The sequence below is a fragment of the Lygodium microphyllum genome, chromosome 23 (genome assembly GCF_053477565.2).
Source record: "Lygodium microphyllum isolate KBCC chromosome 23, Lygodium_microphyllum_v1.1.10, whole genome shotgun sequence".
In the NCBI taxonomy this organism is placed as follows: domain Eukaryota; kingdom Viridiplantae; phylum Streptophyta; class Polypodiopsida; order Schizaeales; family Lygodiaceae; genus Lygodium; species Lygodium microphyllum.
In genome coordinates, this window is record NC_141157.1 from 125,887,309 (window position 1) to 125,907,785 (window position 20,477).

The window sequence follows — 20,477 nt, forward strand, 5'->3', positions numbered from 1 at the left end:
GTCTAAAAATTTGCTCCATAAACTGACTAGCCACTTGAGAGGTAGTAAACTGAATCTTGGTTAGAATAAAATGGGCTACCTTAGTGAGTCTATCTACTACCACATATATATTATTCCATCCCTTCTTGGTAGTAGGCAAGCCAGTAATGAAATACATGGTAATATGAGTCCATTTACCTATAGGAATAGGTAATTGCTGTAACAAACCTCCTGGCTTATGGATGTTGTCCTTATTCTGCTGACAAGGCATACACTTCATGACAAAATCCTTGACATCTTTCCACAGTCCTTTCCAATAGAAACTTTTATTGATCCTGTTCATAGGTCTTGAAAACTCCTAAATGTCGAGCTAAAGGCGAAGAATGTAGTTCCTCCATAATTTTCCGTGTAAAAGAAGAGCTAGAATGAATAACAATCTTGCCTTTCAACCAAATAAGGCCATTTTTGAACTAATAATGCGAGTTTTCTTCCATAAGACCTTGGTGTAATTTTTGAGAAATATGGCTGAATTCTTCATCCAAAAGATAAGCCTCCTGTAGTTCTTTGATCCAATCATTATGCAACTCAGTCATAGCTAAAACTTTGCAAGCCCACATACAAGAAATCAGCCACTATACTGTCTTTGCCCCTCATATGAGTGATGTCAAAATCATAATTATGTAGTGCAGCTGCCCACCGACACTGCTTAGGAGTAAGATTGGATTGAGTAAGGAAATACTTAAGAACCCTCTGATCACTGTGTACTCTGAATCAACTGCCATACAAGTAATGGTGCCACTTCTTAATTGCATGCAAGATGCAAGATAGCCAACATCTCCTGGTCATAAACATTCATGGCCATTTCTTTATTTGTAAGCTTACGGCTCTCAAAGGCAATCACTCCATGCTCCTTTAACAAAACAACCCCAATGCCATGGCCACTAGCATCACACTGTATGGTAAATTCTTTGGAAAAGTCCGGGCATACTAAGATAGGAGCAGAGGTAAGGAGTCCCTTTAACTGGTTGAACCTACTATCTGCAAGAGCATCCCAAAAGAAAGCCTCCTTCTTCAACCTATCAATCAAAGGAGTTGCAATAACCGCATAATACTTAATGAATCGGCGATAGAATGAAGATAAACCAAGGAATCCTCTAAGAGAAGTAGTAGTAGTGGGTGTTGGCCAATCTTTTGTATATTGCACCTTCTTGGGATCAGCCTGCATTCCTTTTTCACTGACAATATGTCCCAAGTATTCCACTTTAGTATGCATGAAAGAACACTTCTTCTCCTTAGCAAAAAGCATATGATGTCTATTATATCAAAAACCATTCTCATATGCGACAAGTGATCCTGTAAAGTCTTACTGTAGATTAGAATGTCATCAAAGAACACCAAGACAAACTGAAAGAGGAAAGGCTATAAAATCTTATTCATCAGGCTCTAGAAGGTAGCTGGAGCATTTGTAAGCCCAAATGGCATCACTAAGAAATGATAGAGCCTTCGATCGGTCCTGAAAGCAGTCTTGACTTCATCACCCTCTCGCATGCGAATCTGATGATACCCTGACCTCAAATCAATCTTCGTAAAGAATCGAGCCCCCTTGAGCTCATCAAGCAAATCATTAGGGCCAAAAATGCTTCAAAAAATGCACTTTTGTTAATCATGGGATTAAGGAAAGGGCCAAAGAGAGTTCGCCACGTGTGCAAGATATGGTATTCTTGTCTCCTCTTTTTTAGAGATAATGGAGTCCATTTCGTGATTCTCTCTTCTTTTTTAGCCAAAACCCCTAAAGTCTGACATGTTTTGGAGTCCCAAAGACGTTATTTACTTACAAATCTGACAAAATACGTGACAGAGATGTGATGAAATTAATAATGAGTTTTTTGAAAGTCGGGAGATCTTTCAATATTGTTTTTGGCGCCCAATACATACTCATTTGGGTTCTTGGCACTACTTTTTAGTTCATTCACCCCTCTTTGAGCTTCTTTCTCTGCGCTTTCATTATTTTCATGGCTTCCTCCAGGCGCCCTTCTCGTTTAATACACTCTTGCACAGTCTATAGCCAGGGAGTAGATGGAAATTTTGAGCCCAAAACCTTTGCTGTAAATGATTGGGTTACCATGCTGCCATCTTGTAAGGGCTCTCATAAGGTGAAAAGAAGAAAACGAGATGATATAAAACATCACTGGAAGGGGCGTATCATTGCCTTCAAAATTATGCCCGAAGGCTGGTTTGTCAAGGTGCAACATGTTTACATGGCCAAGGATATGCACTTGCCTCTAAACGAACGTGTTCCCCAACAAACACATTGTAAGTTATAAGTTGAATAACGTATATAATTCTTTTCCATTTATGCAAGTTCTAACAAATGGTTCGTCATTGTAGATATCTTTCCGTCAACAAGTATTGAATGGCAACCTGTGGAAAGCCTAAGTGGGACTTTCCATGCCATTCATAAGGTATTGGCAGACATTATTTATGCCGATCAAACTGTGTCTTTTTTTAGTGAATGCAAGGTTTTTATATATTATGCACAGTATGTGGTTCCCTCTAAAGCGGATAGGTATAGGAATATCGAAGATTTGCCATTGCCAAGTCTTTCATCTCTAAACTGGGAGATTCCTGACAAGGTAACGGTGCAGAGTTTCAAATTCAAAATATCTCAGGATATTAAAAGTCCATGACAGCTGGAAGGATCTCAAGAAGAATACGTTTATCATGGTTTGTACCCCTCCATATCTTCGTGGCTTGCTTCAAAACAACAAATTTACAAAGAACGAAGGTATCCTGGCTAAGTAGAAACTTTTCAGAAGAGGATTTGGACAACACTATAGGGACGCATTGGAAATCTAGAGAGTGCGACCATAAGGGTGATATCTTGAGGTGCAGTGCATGCCCTCAATCCTTGGCTTTGGCTTACAGTATCCCTCACCAAACTCTTGCTTTGGGCTTTGATTACAGGAGATACAAACTAAGATTGGGTATTTGGGTTCCCTTGGATTCCGATACAGATTACACACCATATAAACTTGCGATGCACGTTTTGCCGCATGAAGAAGTAAAGAAGGTGAATGTTACTTCCAATTGGAATCTGAAAGATGTGAGGGATACCTTGGAATTGCTAGACAATACATCCCCTAGATATAAGTTCAAAGTGAATGGTGTAACAATTGGTAAAAGAGCCGAGTGCTCTTTCTTTTGTACGAGTTGTTTGTCTCCCACAATTGTGAGTTTTGAGCCTTGAGAATGAAAACTTGGCAGGAATTTATCTTAATAGACTGTCCTTAAGATATTTTTTAATGGGAACTCATAAGCTATCATGAAGCAAGTTGCCTTTCGAATGTGTATAAATAAAATGTACATTACATTCGATTTATAAGTGAAAATTTTCATTACACAATGAGGTACAAAAATTTCATATAAATGTACAAAGCCAAAATAATAAGGCTCGTGTATGTTTATGTTTGCTATTTTGATTCTTTATTGATTTCTTCAAAGATATTTTTTCTCACAGGGCCTTTCTTTGATTGTTGAAAAAATTTCACCTTTACAGGTATTCTCTTTTCTTGGGGCTTAAGAGGGGATGGATCAAATTTCAAAGGAGAGAGCATTGGCATTCCTTTTTTCTTAGACTCTGCAGCAGTGGTCCCATTGCCTTTGCCCTTGCCCTTGCCTTTACCATTGCCATTGTCCTTACCCTTTCCCTTGCTTGTGCCCTTGGCCATTGAAGTTTTGGGAGGAAGAGGAGAGTCAGGATCATATGGTGTGATTGCCTTGTCCAGAATCAGCTCAATGCATCTCTCCCTTATCCACCAAACATATGATTCAGGATAGTCTCTACACTGTAAGAATAAATGTTATAAGTTAGTGAAAAGAAATCATGATAAGGGTTACACAAACGTCAAATGAAATTAACTTACATTCATTCCTTCTATTTGTAACAACTTTGAATCCACTGTTCTGCAAATGTTTGAGATAACTCTCCATCCACAAGAATGCGCATCGCTTTGCAATGGAACTTCTTGTAGAAGAAAAGTATAAGGCCTTTGAGGATCAACAAGATCCTCGTATGTTGTATCCAAAAATGTAGAAACGATTCTACCAGCACTGCAAAAGGAAGCTTTGTAAGTTCAAAATATTTTTTATAAATAAAATCAAAGTAAGTAATTTTCTTTCAACATACATTCGTGCTTGACCATGAACACCTCTGAGAGAATTCATAAAGATAATTTCTCTTGAAAGACAATTAATGTAGATGAGACTCCAATGCCCTCTGCAAATTCATAAAAGAGGTGAGTAGAAGGGTGAAAGCAAATGAATATAAATTTTCCTCTACAGAAAAGAAAAATACCTTTCTACATAAGGGAAAAAGATGTGGTAATTTGTCACACTATCGAAGCTACAAAAAAACAGTGAAATATTAGAACCAGATTTTGCAAATAGTTCCACAGAGAGAAGTGGATCAACAATATATATGGTTCTTCGGATATCGAGAGTGAGAGAGGAGACCAATGCCCTGCAGTCAATAGCAAAAGCTATTCAATACAAATTTCATCCAAAATATACTTGAACCTATAAGACTTAACTTACGCAAAAAATAATAATATATAAGCCTTACCTTATGCAACAAAAAACCACAGAGTTAGATAGTTGGACATCCCTTTTTTCCAACATGGGCTTGTCCTCGGGATATATACTAAGATATTCCTCCTCAGGTTCCGCAGAAACATTCACAAGAATCTGCCCATACACTTTGCCCATCCTCTAGCTGTTGATGGGAGCAAGTGATGCGGCTTTCCTCTTGTAAACATCGTCTTCAGTTTCAAACACCTCCTGATTTTTTTCACTCAAGAAAGACTCCTGCTAGGTGGCACCCCTTGTAGAGTAAAGGTGAGTAACATCCTCAACATTTGGCTTTTTTCTTTCCTGGACAATTTTGGGGAAATGTTAAGGATTTCAAGGGCTTTTTGATCGTTGGAAGGCAAGGTCCTCAGCACTTTGTCAAACCTATACCTGACTCTGCTGATGATGCTGAAATCTTTATTCATAAGGGTGATTCTATGAGCATGGGCGGCAGCAATGTAAGCATCGTTCATGAAATCAATAACAAAATCTTCTGCGGCCTCTTGCAGGGCAAGAATGGCTGAGAGTTGCCACTTCTTATTTAGACCAGAGACAGTTGCCACTTGAGACAATCTATCAGAGATCTCTTTAACGACCCTTATAAAAGCAGCTTTTGGAATGACATGCTGTGTAGCTCTCTGGGCTTTCCTGATCTCACTGAAACATCTCTGCATATAGAAGAACCTGGACTTCCTCTTTCTCTTTTGTGGCTTGGGAGGTTCAGTGGCTTCAACAGATGTAGGCTCAGGTGCAATTGTAGTGGATGAATCTTTCACAGGGCAAGCCTCACCCTTTGCTTCCTCAACTTCAGGAGAAGAAACATTCATGGAAGATGTTAGGCCAACACCTGGTGTAGGGGGGATTTCTGTGGTAAAATGCTCTAGGGCCTGTGATGGCCCAGCTTCAGGAAACTTGGAAGAGGGCTCCTCCTCAGATTAATCAAATTTTAACTTTCTTCTACCCCCACTGTCCTTCCCATCTAGATACACTCTTCTTGCAGTTTGCTTTGTCCTTGCCTTCCAGAAAAGCAAAAACAACAACCAGAAGGACAATAACTGAAATAGCAAAAATCTGTAAACCCAACAGGCTAATTGGCGCGAAAAGGGACGAAATGAGCAATTTCGATACGGCGCGATATGAACAAAACGATGAGAATGAAACAGCGCCCTCGCTCCGTATTGGAGATTACAAGAGGAGAGATGCCAAAATGGCGCGATAGGAGGAATGCGTAGACGGAGGAACCACTCCCTCGCTCCGTATTGGAGACCACAATGCTGATACGGCGCGATATGGAGGAAACAAAGACAGCATGTGGACGCCCTCGCTCCGTATTGGCAATGACACAAGGGGGAGGTTACGAAACTTGCTCCGTATTGGCAATGACACAAGGGGGAGACCACAATGCTGATACGGCACGATATGGAGGAAATGAAGACAGCATATGGACGCCCTCGCTCCGTATTGGCCGATATGACGCGAGGGGGAGGTTACAAAAGCCTGGAACGATCGTATTCGCTCCGTATCGGCACACCTCGTTTTGACCAGCGAAGCAAGGACGCAGCCAAAAGACCACCGATACAACGCGAGAGATTAGAAACGGAGAAGACGCAAGACTTGTATCGCACCGTATCGGCAAGCAAGGCGGGAGAGCTCGAGAAATGAAAAGTGTACACATAGGAAAAATAACCCCTTATATACCCATGTCAATCATGACACGTGTCGGACACGTGTCCGACGCTGATTGTGCCACGTGTCTGCATATATGGTCTGTATGCTACGTGTCAACCAACGACCGGTCCACGTGTTTGCCACGTGGTTATCGGCCACGTGTTGGCCAACGGCTACTGCCACGTGTCGAAGACCAACGGATAGTGCCAGGTGGCATAATTCCGCGCCTACATAAGGGTGTGTCCCTAATCCCTACGGCTTTTTTGGGTTTTTTCGGGACCTCTGTCTCTTATCCTAATACGGCGCGAGAGCGACTGTTTGCCTTCTTTGCTTTCCTCTCTTCGCGTCGTTTTGGAGGTTCTGCAGAGTCTTCTTTCAGCTTTCCTCCCAAGCTCATAGTGCCCAAGCTCGTGTGACCACTGTTGTGGCTCTCTCGCTTCTTGCTGGAATCACCGATACGGCGCGAGGGGGCACATCCGTCTGAATCATTTCTCTCTTATCGCGCCGTATCGGCAGAAGCTGTAAACATGTCTGAACCCATAGAATTCCTAGGATCCAAGGTTCCTCCAGGAACTGGTAAAAGAAGAAGGCTTTCAAAAGGCTCAAGGGCATCAACATGTGATGAGCCTATGTATTCTTTTTCTTCTCCATCCTCTGCCACCAGTGTGAGAATGCCAAGTACATCTCCAGGGAAGCGAACGTCGGTAAGAGAGGTCAAGGAGTATCAGAGCTCACTGATATCACTCCATCAGAGAGGCTACTTGATTTTATCCTTCAGAATGGAATGGATCTCTCATTCTATGGAGTTGTGAAAAATGTGTTTCATCCTGATTGGGACCTTGACAAAGTTCTGAAATCTTGTGAAAAATATATTTTGGAGGACTTTTTGGAGTTTGAAAATCTTGCAAGTCCTTCTGTTGAAGTTGGCACAATTGAATATGTCCATGTTCCCATTGGGTCAACAGGAAATGAAAAGTCAGTATTTACTAAAAAGTGTGGTGCCCACTCTCTGGAGAGGTTTTATTCAAGAGACATATTTTGCTCCATTCATTCCAAAAACTACAAGATGATGAGAAAATCTGCTGCTTTTATTGTTTTCACCCTTGTCAAATACCCTGTGAAAGCTGAGGAGCAACAGTTGGAAGGAGCAAAGTGTGCCAGCTTTTGCATGTTAGATGATCTGGTAGATGAAAAGGAAACAGAGGAGGTTGTAGATACAGATTTTGAGGCTTCTATTACTGAGAATTTGGATGTTGCTCACTTCAAAGCTGAGACTATCATTGATGAGAGCCAAGGAGATACAAACCCTCAACCTGATGAGAGTTCTCACCATATTGTTCCTTCTCTACCATCTATACCTTTCAAGGACAAGGAGTACATTTTACTGTCAGATATTCAAAAACTTTTTAATCTCAGGGAAGATTATTGTCTAGCAATTATTGCAGAGGCTTATGATGCTGCAAATGGGATAATTGACACAGAAAATGAATCAAAGGAAGAGATTCTCAAACTTGATAAAGAAACTCTAGACGATAAGTTTATTGATGTTGGTGAGGCCCTCTCTCTTTGTTTTGAAAAGGCCAAAGAAGCTGAGAAAGAGTTGAGTATTACTGATGAGGACTTCGATCGCATTCAAAGCGAACTCGGGATTTCCAATTTTGGAAGAGAGGAGTCTGAATATGTTAAAGAATTGTCTAACACCAATGAGACAGCATCATCAATTAATTTATGGAATCCATTAAAATTGGAGTACGATGAAAATCAAGTGGTAATATAATTTTGAATTTGCTTTTACACATTGGTAGGTTTACATTTCATGCTCATTCAGTATGGGTTTTATTTGCAGTTGGAGATTGCTGATACAGATAACTTCTTGGGGCGTGGCAAAGGATCGAGAGCTGCTAGTAACACATTCAAAGACATTGCACTCGGCCACTACTTGGCTAGGATTGACCCTGATTCCTTTTTTATACTTCACAGTAGTTTCTCAGAGGATGCAGCATGGCCCATACTTTGTATTAAAGCTCTTACAAGGCTTCTAGGTTTCTCAGGATTACAATATAATGCCCACAAAGTAATGTTTTTGGAAAAGACTGCAGCAATTAGGATTTTTGGCTACGGTCCAGGTTACTCTGCTTTTAGAGCAGGATACTTTTTGGCGTTTTCATCCTACGCCTTAGCTGCAGACCGAACTGATGTAAAATCTATAGCTGGCTACAAGAGAAAAAAATTTCTACGTTATAGAGGAAAGATTCCTGAGGAGGAAGAGAATGTGAGAGTTTTGGAAAACTAGCTTTGTATATATTCTTTCTTATATATAAAAGTGCGATTGCTCATGTGTCATTGCCGTCTTTTATCTGCATTCTTTGAAGTTGTCGTCGAAAAAACCAGTTGAATAGCTCCTCCAAAGTATTGCTTTTTGTAACTCCTCCCCCATGCCTTGTGCTTCGAAAATAACTTGTGCGTGCTTGATAGTGGGATTTTTCCATGCCTTGGTTACTATAAGTTGCTAAGGGGCCATGCTCCTCCACAAAGAAAAGTCCATGAATATGAAGAATATGCTGCAATACAAAGTAACACTAATTTTATACCAATTGAAAAACCTATCAAAATAAGCCCATATTAAATAATTATTACTTTACCAGATAAAAAGTGATATCTTTTTCTCCCCATGCCTCTTTTATCGCCTGAACAAGCTTTGTGATTGATCTTTTGAACTCTTCCGCATATGTATATGTTGTCTTATATTGCCTAAGGAGTTTCAGAAAAACATTAAGGTGTATCCAGACCTCCATTCTAAGAAACGCAAGCCTCGGCATGCTTGCAACATTTGTTGTGATCTCACATAGCTCTCTCCAACACTCCCAAGCCGCATTCACCTGCCTTCCTGAATGGTTTCCTAAGAATCGTCTAGCTTTTGAGCCTCCCATAGAGACATCAGCCAAGATATCTCTTGTTTTTCCTGAAAGAATTGGATCCTTTCTCAAGTGAACTTGGCCCCCATGAAATCCCATTTTCGATAGCAATGCCTCGCATTTATCAATACACTCATCTGATAAAGATAATGGCTTAATGGAATATGCGTAGTCAAGATGCAACCTGAGAAGCTTATCGATTATTCTAATCTCTACATGCAAAGTACAAATATGAATATTCTTAAGAGAGATGGAAAGAATGGGATCCCAGATGTCTTCTATGGTTTTAAATTTACTCAAATCAATAGAGTCTCTATTTGGGGCTCTTCTTACTGGTCGCAAACTACTCCAATCTTTGGATCCAATACTTTCCATGCAATAAATGCAAGGATATTTTGCATTTGCACCATTACATATTCCAAGAATACATTTGATAGTTTTCAAATCAGCACTCATATGCCATTCCACATTAAATTTACCAACTCCATCAACTACCAACATTTTGCCTTCACTTTGAGACTTAATGATATTTGGAATACCTGTATGGTTGAACAACCATTTCAACGTTTGATGATTTTCAATTGATACCTGGGCTGCACCAATCCACCAAATCTCCATCTCGGATTGGATCTTATGCAATGGAGCTTGGTCCAATGCCATGTTCATGAGGCAAATGCTAATTCTTTCCATCTTCTGTCCCTTTTGAATCTGTGCTTCATCCAACTTCAAGGCAAACTTTAGAACACCATAACTTTCTTCTAATGTGATTTTATACATGTGAACCATTGCAATTTGCACCTTTTTTAGATCAACCCATATATTGTTAAACTCATTGTAATCAAAAATTGCCTGTTTTTTTTGTTTTTCATAGGACATAAACCTTTCGATGTGAATGTAATCTCCAAAAACATGTGGAATCTTGCGATTCATGGAAATTCTTGCAGTCGAAACTGCAAGGGCTCGGGGCAATCCAAATATAGTTACCCTATTGCGTTTAAGATTTTTGAACCATAATCCAGAGATAGCTCGATAACCTTTTCGACTTATACCCACAGTATCACATGTCTCTACGATTTCATTTGCTTTCACTGTGCCTTTTAAATCCTTCACTAACTCTCTGAGAGTTAGACATCTCAAATCCACATTTTCTGGTGACTTAAGAATCCTCAAAATATCTTTCTTATTCATGGTTTCCTTCAAAAGTTTGATTCTTTCCTCATTCTCTCGGATATTTATGCCTAGTATGTTAGAGACATATTTCTTTGTAAGATTTAGTCTCCTTTTCTTTGCTCTCTCACACAACCTGGTTATATTTTTTAATGGTCTCTTCCTCTCTCTAAATCCTACTGGAGTTTCTCTCAAGCGTGTTAGCTTATCCTGCAATGACTTGTTAACATTTTTCAAAATATCAATCTGACTTGTGAACTCTAAAATATTTGTTTGTGTAGTTTCTAGTGCTTTTTTCATTTCGTGCATTTGAGCTATATATGTGTAAGATGCAGAGTATAACCTCATACAGTAGCCAAGCATTCCATTGTAACCTTCTCCAGCATATCTTATATAGTCATGGACATTCAAAAAAGGAGGTGGTTTACCTGTAGAAGGATCCCTGGGATAGATATTTCCATCCACCCACAAATCTATATGCTTCATTCCTTGTGTTCGCAACTTGTTGGCTTCAATCTCATCTATCAATACTCGATGATGTATACTTCTCCAAGATGTGTAAGTCAGATCTAGCTGAATAGATAGCTTGTATTTACGTGTGCTTGCGCCTGTGTTATTTGAAGTAGTATTGCTAGACATTCTAGCAAATGAACCGAGCAAGAATCTCACAGTGATAGGAAGCAAGTGCAACAAAAGGAATGGTAAAAGAGAATAGTGTGTAGAAAGAAAACGCGGGAGCAAACAAATGCGAAGTTCGTACGAAAATCTCGAAAATACAAAATCTCTCGAGTTCCAAGACAATAAACGGCCGAAAAGGTGACCCCTGACCTAGATTAAAAGACGAGGGCAATTAATGGCCGACCTCTTCAATGAACCAAATATTCTCTCATTAATCACATCTGGACAACCAAATTTAGAGGTTTTATTCTTCCTAAACCTCAACTAATTAGCAACTTATTCACTTTCTTACAAGTGCCATTTTTGAAGCGTTTTTGGCCCTAATGCATCAATCCTGGGTATCGGATACCTGTTCTTCACTGTGATCTTCTTAAGATCCCTGTAGTCAATGCACATTCTGAAAGATCCATCTTTCTTTTTGACTAACAGAACTGGAGATGCATAAGGTGAAGAACTTGGTTCAATGAATCCCATCTCAAGAAGTTCCTTGATTTGCTTGGCTACTTCCTCTCGTTCACACTTTGATAATCTGTAAGGTGGCTTATTGATTGTCTTTGAGTTGGACTCCAAATCAATAGGGTGATCTATTGCTCTCTTGGGAGGCAATGAAGTAGGCACCTCAAACAAATCCCTATACCCCTCAAGAAGAGACGTCAAGGCTGGATGGTTTACGGAATTATTGGGCTGATCTTACATCTCTTTATTCAAATCCAAAACAAATATTTGTGAGCACCTCTTGTACTCCCTTTTGAGTTGTTGAATGGTAATAAGCTGAAAATCTGATCTACTAGGAATTCCCTGTAAATGGTTGAGCTGTCTATTGAAGATAAACTCCATATACAACTATGAGAAATCCATAATGATCTTGCCTAATGTCATCAACCAATCACAACCGAGTATGATGTCTATAGGTCCCATTTCCAAAGTAATCAGGTTTGCTTTTGCTTCAAAATTTTCAGCCAGCTACAAAGAAACCTGTGGGCATATCTATGTGCTGATTTCCTCTTCACCATTGGCCACTTGAACTCTAATGGGCTGCTGTAAATCTGTGGGAATACAATTTAGCTTGTCCATGATGGACTTATTCACAAAAATATGGGTACTGCCACTGTCTATCAGAATGAACACTGGCTTTCCATGAATGTTACCCTTCATATGGAGTGTATTAGGGCTCTTAGATCCTATCCAAGCCTCCATGGAAATATAACAAGTAGTGGCAACAAGTGGCTCATGACAAGTCCCACTTGGATCAAAAGGAACACTTCCACCTGGATCAAAAGGAAAAGAGTCGGCTGGATCATAGAAATACTCTTGCCCAACTTCTTCCTCAAGATCTTCATTTTCAACATTAAGTGCAATTGCGTTAGCTTCATCCATCTCATCTTCAAAATCCTCAAAGACTAACAAACTTTGAAACTTGGGTTTGACATTTTTGTATACACACTTTGAGGCATGATCAGGTGTATACTTTTCCCCACACTTGAAACATAAGCCTTTCTCCTTTCTTTCTTTGTAAAGATCCATAGGAATAGACTTAGGATTCATGTTGGCTGAAATGGATTTAGACTTGTTGTCCCCTTGTTTGAAGTCAACTCTAGGTCTAAAAGCATTGAATGATGGATAAGTTGGTACCGTAAGCTCCCATTTGGCACATGATTACTGCCATAAGTGTTACCAACTTGCCCCTGTTTAAAAACAGTCCTTGGCTGTCCAAAACCAGGCTAAAATAAATATTATCTTCTATATTTTCTTCCATAGCGTTCCACAAGCTCAATAGCCTTAAAGAGGGAAGTAGGGTTTTGTGCCATGACATCAGCTAATAAAGATGGCTCTAAACCATACATGTACTTGTAGAGCTTAGCCTCATCACTGATGCTTTCTACATACATGGTTAGGTTGAGAAATTGGTTAGTGTACTCTCTTACAATTAGGCCTCTTTTTTCCAAGCCATACCATCTCTGTGCCAATTTCTCTTTTTCAAGAGGGGAGACAAATACTTCAGCCATAAGTGCCTTGAAAGCTTCCCCATTCTCTACAAGTATGTTTTCCTTTTTAATATACCTCCACCAAGTATGGGCAAATCCCTCCAAATGCAAAGAAGAGAAATGAATCTTCATGTCATCAGTTTTAGGGAATATGTCAAATTAGGATTCCATCTTAGAGATCCACTCCTCTAAATCGGATGATCAAGATGACTGACCATTAAATTTGGCTAAAACAATCTTGTCCTTTAGCTCTTTTTCATGGAATGGTTGCTGTCCCAAAATAGACTGATCATGAGTACCATGCATTGAACCCCCAAATTGAGATGGAAATCTCCCAATAGGTGGTTGAGAACCACTATGCAATCTTCCTGTTGATAGAGGACCCCTAGGAATTTGAGTATTCAGCCCAAAAGCTTGAGAGTTAGCTCCATTCAAACTGCCCAAATAGTCATCATACCTTTGTGAAGACTTACCTACTTCATATTGGCTATTTGGGATGCCTCTTCTTCCAATAATCCCATGACCATGACCATTTTGGTTAGATGGGTGAAGTGGGACTGAAGGCTCACTGTTTGAATAGACTTTCTCCTTAGCTTCTTTAGATCCCATTTGTATTTGCATCCATTGGGAGAATTGGGCCATAATTTAAGCATTAGATTCCACCAACTTGTCAATAGTGTAAAAGGCTGAGTAGGACCTATGGGTACCATGTAGTACTTGCACCTGTACTTTAGTAATGAAGGGTGTACTTGTAACAACCTGTACATGCCCAGTAGTGCCCTGTAAAATCCCTATTTTACCCTGTTTTGATCTTGAAGATACTTGAGCCTTTGGAAACTCTTCAATCTTCAATTCTCCACTCATTGTACCTATGTGAAGGATTAAATGGCATGACAGGCTCCCTACGCGGGCTCCAAATCACCGGGAGGTGGGCAAAGTTCCCACCGGGTCAGTTGGTTGCACCCCTTCGGGATCTTTGATAGTGAGGGAGGGTCACCTCTCTTTTGTCCCACTATCTCCCCCAACATCCACATTTTTCCTCAGTGGGAATATCAACATGGTAGTACCTTGCAAATATAATCAATCAGCATGAAATGCATTTCTGAAATATTCATTCATCCCCTTTCATGAGATACAATTGTATAGAATTTTGCAAAACTGGATAGGATAAGGGTCTTACCAATGCAATTCCTTGACTCACTGATTACTAGTACTTACCCTTTTACAATATTTCAGCTTGGGTAAAAGATTTTAACCAATCAATGGATTAGAGTGAGCAAATTCATCAATCAATAGATTCAATCAATTGGATTTAAGTGTTATGCTGGAAATTTCAGATTGAAGCCTCTAATTCACTAATTAGAACTAATATGCATAGACCAAACATTGCGTTACATGAATGGATTGATTCAAGCAAGGGTTGGCTAAAATTTGATGGATATTATTCAATTCTTTAATCTCTCAATCAAATGGATTAATGAGAGAGATTAAGAATTGAAGAAGAGTACCTTTGACATGGTTGATGATGACTTGATCAATCTTCATATGCTTGATAAAGCCTCCGATGGTCCAATGTTGCCAAAATAATCTTCAAGACTTGTGTATTTAATGCTTAAGAACAAACTTGAAGCTTCAGATGCTTGAGATTGAAGCATTAAACCCATTTCCCCCAAATTTTGGTTCCATGGAAGCTCTTGAGCTTCAATCTTTGACCATTTGTGCTTAATCCTTGCAATTTGTTGAAGAATCCTTACTGAAACGTTCCCACGGGCTGAAAAGATGAAGAATCTTCAAGAAATTGTTGAAGAATGAGAGCTTGGGCTGAAGCTTTCATGGCTGCCATGGACTGTTAATCTAGGCTTTATAGGAGAGCTAAAGGTTCTTGAATAGAGTTCAATCCTCCAATTTCACTGATGGTTTTCACTTGCCAAAGATCAAAGAGAGTGCCAAGGGCTGGAGATGAAGCATCATATGCAAGAAACAGGCTGGAATCAGCCCAAAAATTGCGTCGCAATTTTCAAGCCTGTTCATGGCTCCATTGCTCAGCCAATCTGAAGCAAGTGAGTAGTCATCCTGTAGGTATTGGAACAAGGAAGCTATTCCAGGTGGTGCTTGGCTAAGAAGATCAGAGGTCTGAGAGATATGAGCACATCTTCCTGATGAACTTCAATGAAACCTACAGGAAACTCCAAGAAATGGGAAAGAGAACTCCCTCTTTTCAAAGTAACCACAGTTTTGTTCCCAAACTAAGCCCGATTAACTCTCCTTTACCCTAATTACCTCCAATTTTGCATGAAATTTGATGACGACCTACCACTTTAGCTATCCTCCGTCATATCTGACCTTGGAGATCTCCAGATGTAGTCTCTTACTAACTGTAGATGGTCTGCATCACTCCACTAGTCACTGTCTTGTACAATACTTGTCTAAAATTGATTTTGATGAAAGAAAATAGGACTGAAAAATAGAAGCAAAAAATGGATCAAAGACCAATGCTCTAATACCACTTGTCAGAGAGAGACCAATGTCAGTGTGACATGGCATAATATCAATATTGTTTTACACTAAGTCCTTATTCCCAGCTTCTTACAAAATTGTATGACCAAGAGGAAAAGAAGATCATAGCAAGCCGGGATGTGGTGTTCAAGGAGTAGCCACATATAGTGGAGAAGGAGAATATAGGTTCTTCCACTTTATTGTCCAATGAAGAAGTAATCCACTATAAACCTATCCCAAGAGTTGTCCTTACTCTCAAGGAGGAGGAAGCATCATCTTTGGATAATGAGGACAAAGCTCACCAACTTGCAATCACACCACTAGAAAAGCCATTGCCGTGATAGGTGAAGTAGCCCTATGATTGCAGCAATCTTATGCCTACAAAAATTGGCCAATAGACTTGGAAGAAGGACTTGCCGATCCCTCATGGAGAGCAACTATGCAACTTGAGTATGATAGCATCATGAAGAATGACACTTGGGAGCTCGTGGATCGACCAAAAAAGAGGAAGATTATTGGCAACAAGTGGGTGGCTGGTGGTAGCTTAGAAAAGTACAAAGTCAGATTAGTTGCACAGGGATTTTCACAAGTTGAAGGATTTGATTTTCAAGAACCATTTGCTCCAATTGCTAGAATGACCACTATTCGCACTGCACTTGCAATGGTTGCTCACAAAACAAGTGGCTAGTTTACCAAATGGATGTTAAATCAGTGTTCCCGAATGGTGACCTCAAGGAGGAGGTGTACGTGGCTCAGTCACACTAGGGTTTGAGGCCCCCCATTCTGAACAAAGTTTGTAAGCTAAAGAAGGCATTATATGGGTTGAAACAAACCCCTAAAGCATGGTACCAAGCAGATAGATAAAATCTTTCTAGGTTTGAATTTCAAAAGATGTGCCTTAGATGCTAACTTGTATGTTTACAGGGATAGTGAAAAGTCTGTAGTGATTGTCCTATATGTGAATGACCTTCTTATTACAAGTGATTATGAAGATATGATCCATCAAACTCGAAAGACTTTGAGCTCTACATAAAATGAGAGATTTGGGCTTATTGCACTATTATTTAGGGATTGAAGTTCGGCAAGTCTTAAAAAATCTTCATCTCTCAAAAGAAGTATACGTGGGAGATCTTAAAAGCATTTGGCATGACTGAGTGTAAGGAGATAGCTACGCCTATGGAGATCAATGTGAAGTTATTCAGGATATATCACCACTATCTACACCTATGGAGATCAATGTGAAGTTATGCATTGAGGATACATCAGCACTAGCAAACATTGGGAGATATAGGAGGCTAGTTGGTAGCCTCATCTATTTTTGTAACACTAGGCCAGATATTAGTTTTGTTGTTGGTGTTTTGAGCAGGTTCTCAAACAAACCACGAGAGAGTCATTGGAAAGTTGGGATGCGGGTGCTCAGATACTTGAAGGGAACTCTTGACTATGGTATCACGTGTAGTTTTGGAAGTGCTTTTATGGGGAATTGTGACTCAAATTGGACAGGTGACATTGAGCCTAAGCTTCTGGATATTATTTCTCTTTAGGTTCAGGAAATTTCTCTTGGATCAATAAGAAGCCACCAACTGTCGCATTGTCTTCTACTGAAGCAGAGAACAAGGGAGCTTGCTTTACTGCATGTGAAGCAATATGGTTAAGGAGGGCCCTATGGCATATGGGAGTACAAGATGAAGATCCAGAGTGCTAAGATGTGACAATTAGAGTTGCATTGCCATTGCCAAAAATCCAGTTTTTCATGCACGTACCAAACCTATTGAGATTCAGTATCACTATGTGTGTGACTTGATCGAGGATGGGATAATAGAGCTAGTCTATAGTCCAATAAAGGAGAATGGAGAAAATATCTTCACTAAAGCTCTTACAAAGTATCTCCTTCAAATTCATCTTCAGAGACTCAACATTGGGCTGAGAATATAGTTCACCTGTGGGTGAACATTGAGAGGGGATGTTAGATATGCTCAATGCTCCATCCTCGTAAGGTGCCACTAATGATCCACGGTACTCTAAGTCGTAAGACCCCCATTATGAGGAGAAGCCATGTGTGAGCACGGACATTGGGTGGTTGGGTCCTGACTTGTATGTCAAATGAGGTATATGTGACTGGATGGAAAAAAGGTAACCTTTATGGATCTAGCCTTTGGGTTAGATAGAGTAGTTATGGTAGTAGCAACTCAAGGCACAATGCATCGAGTTGCAGGGTGTGGAAGTTATCAAGGATCTCTGTTTTGGGGTCTGAGGGTCTCAAAAGCGGCCCTTGGTTGGGGGGTTTTAGGGAAGGCAATGCCCCTAGCTTAACGGTAAAGGGAATATTCCCTAGAATAATCCTTGGCCAACTAGGGAAGGTTCATAATATGGTCAAAGTTGCCAACCAAACTACCTTCCCATGCTATAAAAGGAAGACTCCTCTAAAGCCGTCATCAATGTATCTTTCACCCAGTCAGAGTTCTTCTAACTAGCCTAGGCTCTTTTGCCTATTATATGTCTAGATCGCCATCAAAGCTTCATAGTGGAAGCACACAGGTGGATAGAGCCATCTTTGTATTAGTTTGTTTGAAATTAAAGCAATCTCTATTCTTCTCATATTTGTTGTGTGCTCTCTACTCCTTGCTCACCGCTGTGCCGTGTAATTTCTACACTTTGAAACACAAATGTATTTAGAATTATCCTCACGATACCTTATTCTTGCATGAGATGTATAAGTTTATAAGTTGTCAATGAAAAGTTGGACCTAGTAAGTGGATTGGTTTATTAATAGTTTAGGTTTTCTCCTTTATAGCTTTGTGTGTGCTTTATGAAGGGATGTTTAGATGCATGTTGCTTTGAAAACCTAGTTGATGATACACCCTCTTTCAAGTGCTTGACTTGAATAAGATTGAAGCTTGTTGTTGCAAGTCCTAGAATGAATGTCGATGTGGTTGGCATTGATTTTTTGGGCAACATCTACTTGCTCTTTCATTCCATGGTTGTTAATTGGTGAAAAAAAATACATGTGAAAAGAAAAATATATGATAAGAAATGTTTCTTTTCCATTCTATATTATACTAAGCCTTATGAGGCATGTTCCCTCAACTAGTTTAGCTACAACAAGTTGGAAGTGCATTCATTCTTGGAATATTTTCTTGATCCAAAGACTCATTAGATTTAGTAGTTCTCATTTTGATGCACCTGCCCTATTAGTTAAGAATAAAAATAATATCTATAGGATGTGCATTGACTATCGTGCGCTAAACAAAATCACTGTTAAGAATAGATATTAGATCCCTAGGGTAGACGACCTCATGGATAAACTACAAGGAACCACTATTTTTAGCAAGATAGATCTCAAGTCTGGATATCATTAAGTACACATGGATACACTTGACATTTTTAAGACTGCATTTAGAACTCAGTTTGGTCATTGTGAATTTCTTGTATGCCTTTCAGTTTGACCAATGCACCAACTACATTCAGTCGTATGATGCATGGTATATTTTTGAAGTATCAGGATTGTGGATTATTTTCTTTGATGATATTTTGGTTTTCAGTAAGGATGAGAATGAGCATTGTGAACATCTATCTTTAGCTTTCAAGACTCCTCTTTCACCTTATCCTACAGGAGTTTTCTGTTTGGGTCGAGTTCGTAGCAATCTTTTAGATAAAAGCAAGTATGTATGTTGCCTTTTCCCCAGAACTGTCGCATCGTCACGACCTTGCCTCCAAGCTTTGGAGCAGCGGAGCGCATAGGCATTAATGAGGCTCATTACTAGCCAAGTGCTTATCTATGTGCAGCCAATTGCCTTGGTGACATGAAAGAGCTATCGTGCCTCCATGGTTTGTGGTAGCTGGGCGGAGGCATTAACAAGGCTCGGAAGGTCGAGGCGATCCCAATGCCCCTAGGGTACGCACGACCCTAGTGGTGGCTCTCGGAGGAGCGGAGAGGTCTGCCGCCCCGGGCCATCTCACGGCACTGGAGTAAATGGCCCCTCCAAGAAAGGAGGCGCGAGAAGCAGAATCCTCGAAGCAACACGACTCATCAAAACTGGCTTGTGAATCGCCCCAGCGTATCCTTCCGGCTCTTGCCACGTGTTGGAGTTGGGTTGGGGGGGACTTTGGCGTTCGACCCCTTCCGTAGGTAGAGAGATGCGCAGGGCTGGAGAGTAGTGGGCGGAGAGGGGGACGCAGGTAACCGACTTGACCGCCTACTTAAGGCGAAGCTTGGGGCTGGGAGAAGCATACTTACCTGGGCGGGGTCTATCGGTGATCAAGAAGGCCGGTGGCCTAGGGTCGGCCTCTCCATTGCACTGCGGACGGGCCGCACCCTAGCATCTCCCCTGAGTGGGAGAGTGCACGTCATAATTTGTGGCAGCGGGGGCTCGCGTTCGCGCGGCCCCTATTCAACTCCTCAGACCTCCGATATCGGAAGTTAACCGGATGACAGTTTTGTGTTCTCATGACAGGTTCGGGTGCTTCGTGGATATGGCTGTTGGGTGCTTCCATGCCGGGCTCGGGGATATGGCTGCCCTGCTGGCACGAGTTCCTCCTGCAAAGATGGATCTGCTGTGCCCTCCTCTCACACACGATTGGTGCTGGACTCTCCTCCAGACTCGCGGGTCTTCGTCCTCTCTATCACAAGGTAAAGAAGGTTCGTCCGTCTGATTGCCCAGTCGGCAGCCTGGTCAGCAGGGCAGGTTCGTCTGTTCGGCCAGAAAGTGGAATCGCTCGTCTGATTGCAGATGGCAGGGTTTTGACAGTCTGACGGGGGGTCATCAGGGATCGCACAAAACACCTGACGGTCTTTTCTTCAAAAATGGTCGCTCTGCAAAAGCGCCCCCCGCCCCCAGAGCATAGCGCCTGGTTGGTGGCGGCTTCTTTCCTGGATTGGACCCTCCCCTCAAAGGCCAAGGAGATCTCCTGACGGCCGGTGTGCCGCGCCGCCCTGCGAGTGGAACGAGCTGACAGGATTTTG

The 20,477-nt window shown here is 40.8% G+C and overlaps 1 non-coding gene across 1 annotated transcript; it reads left to right on the forward strand.

Moving 5' to 3' along the window:
- Positions 1-19,743: 19,743 nt before the first annotated feature.
- Positions 19,744-19,905, forward strand: LOC148016717 (U1 spliceosomal RNA). The gene has a single exon (XR_015688252.1). It is a non-coding gene; the product is annotated as a U1 spliceosomal RNA (small nuclear RNA).
- Positions 19,906-20,477: the final 572 nt, after the last annotated feature.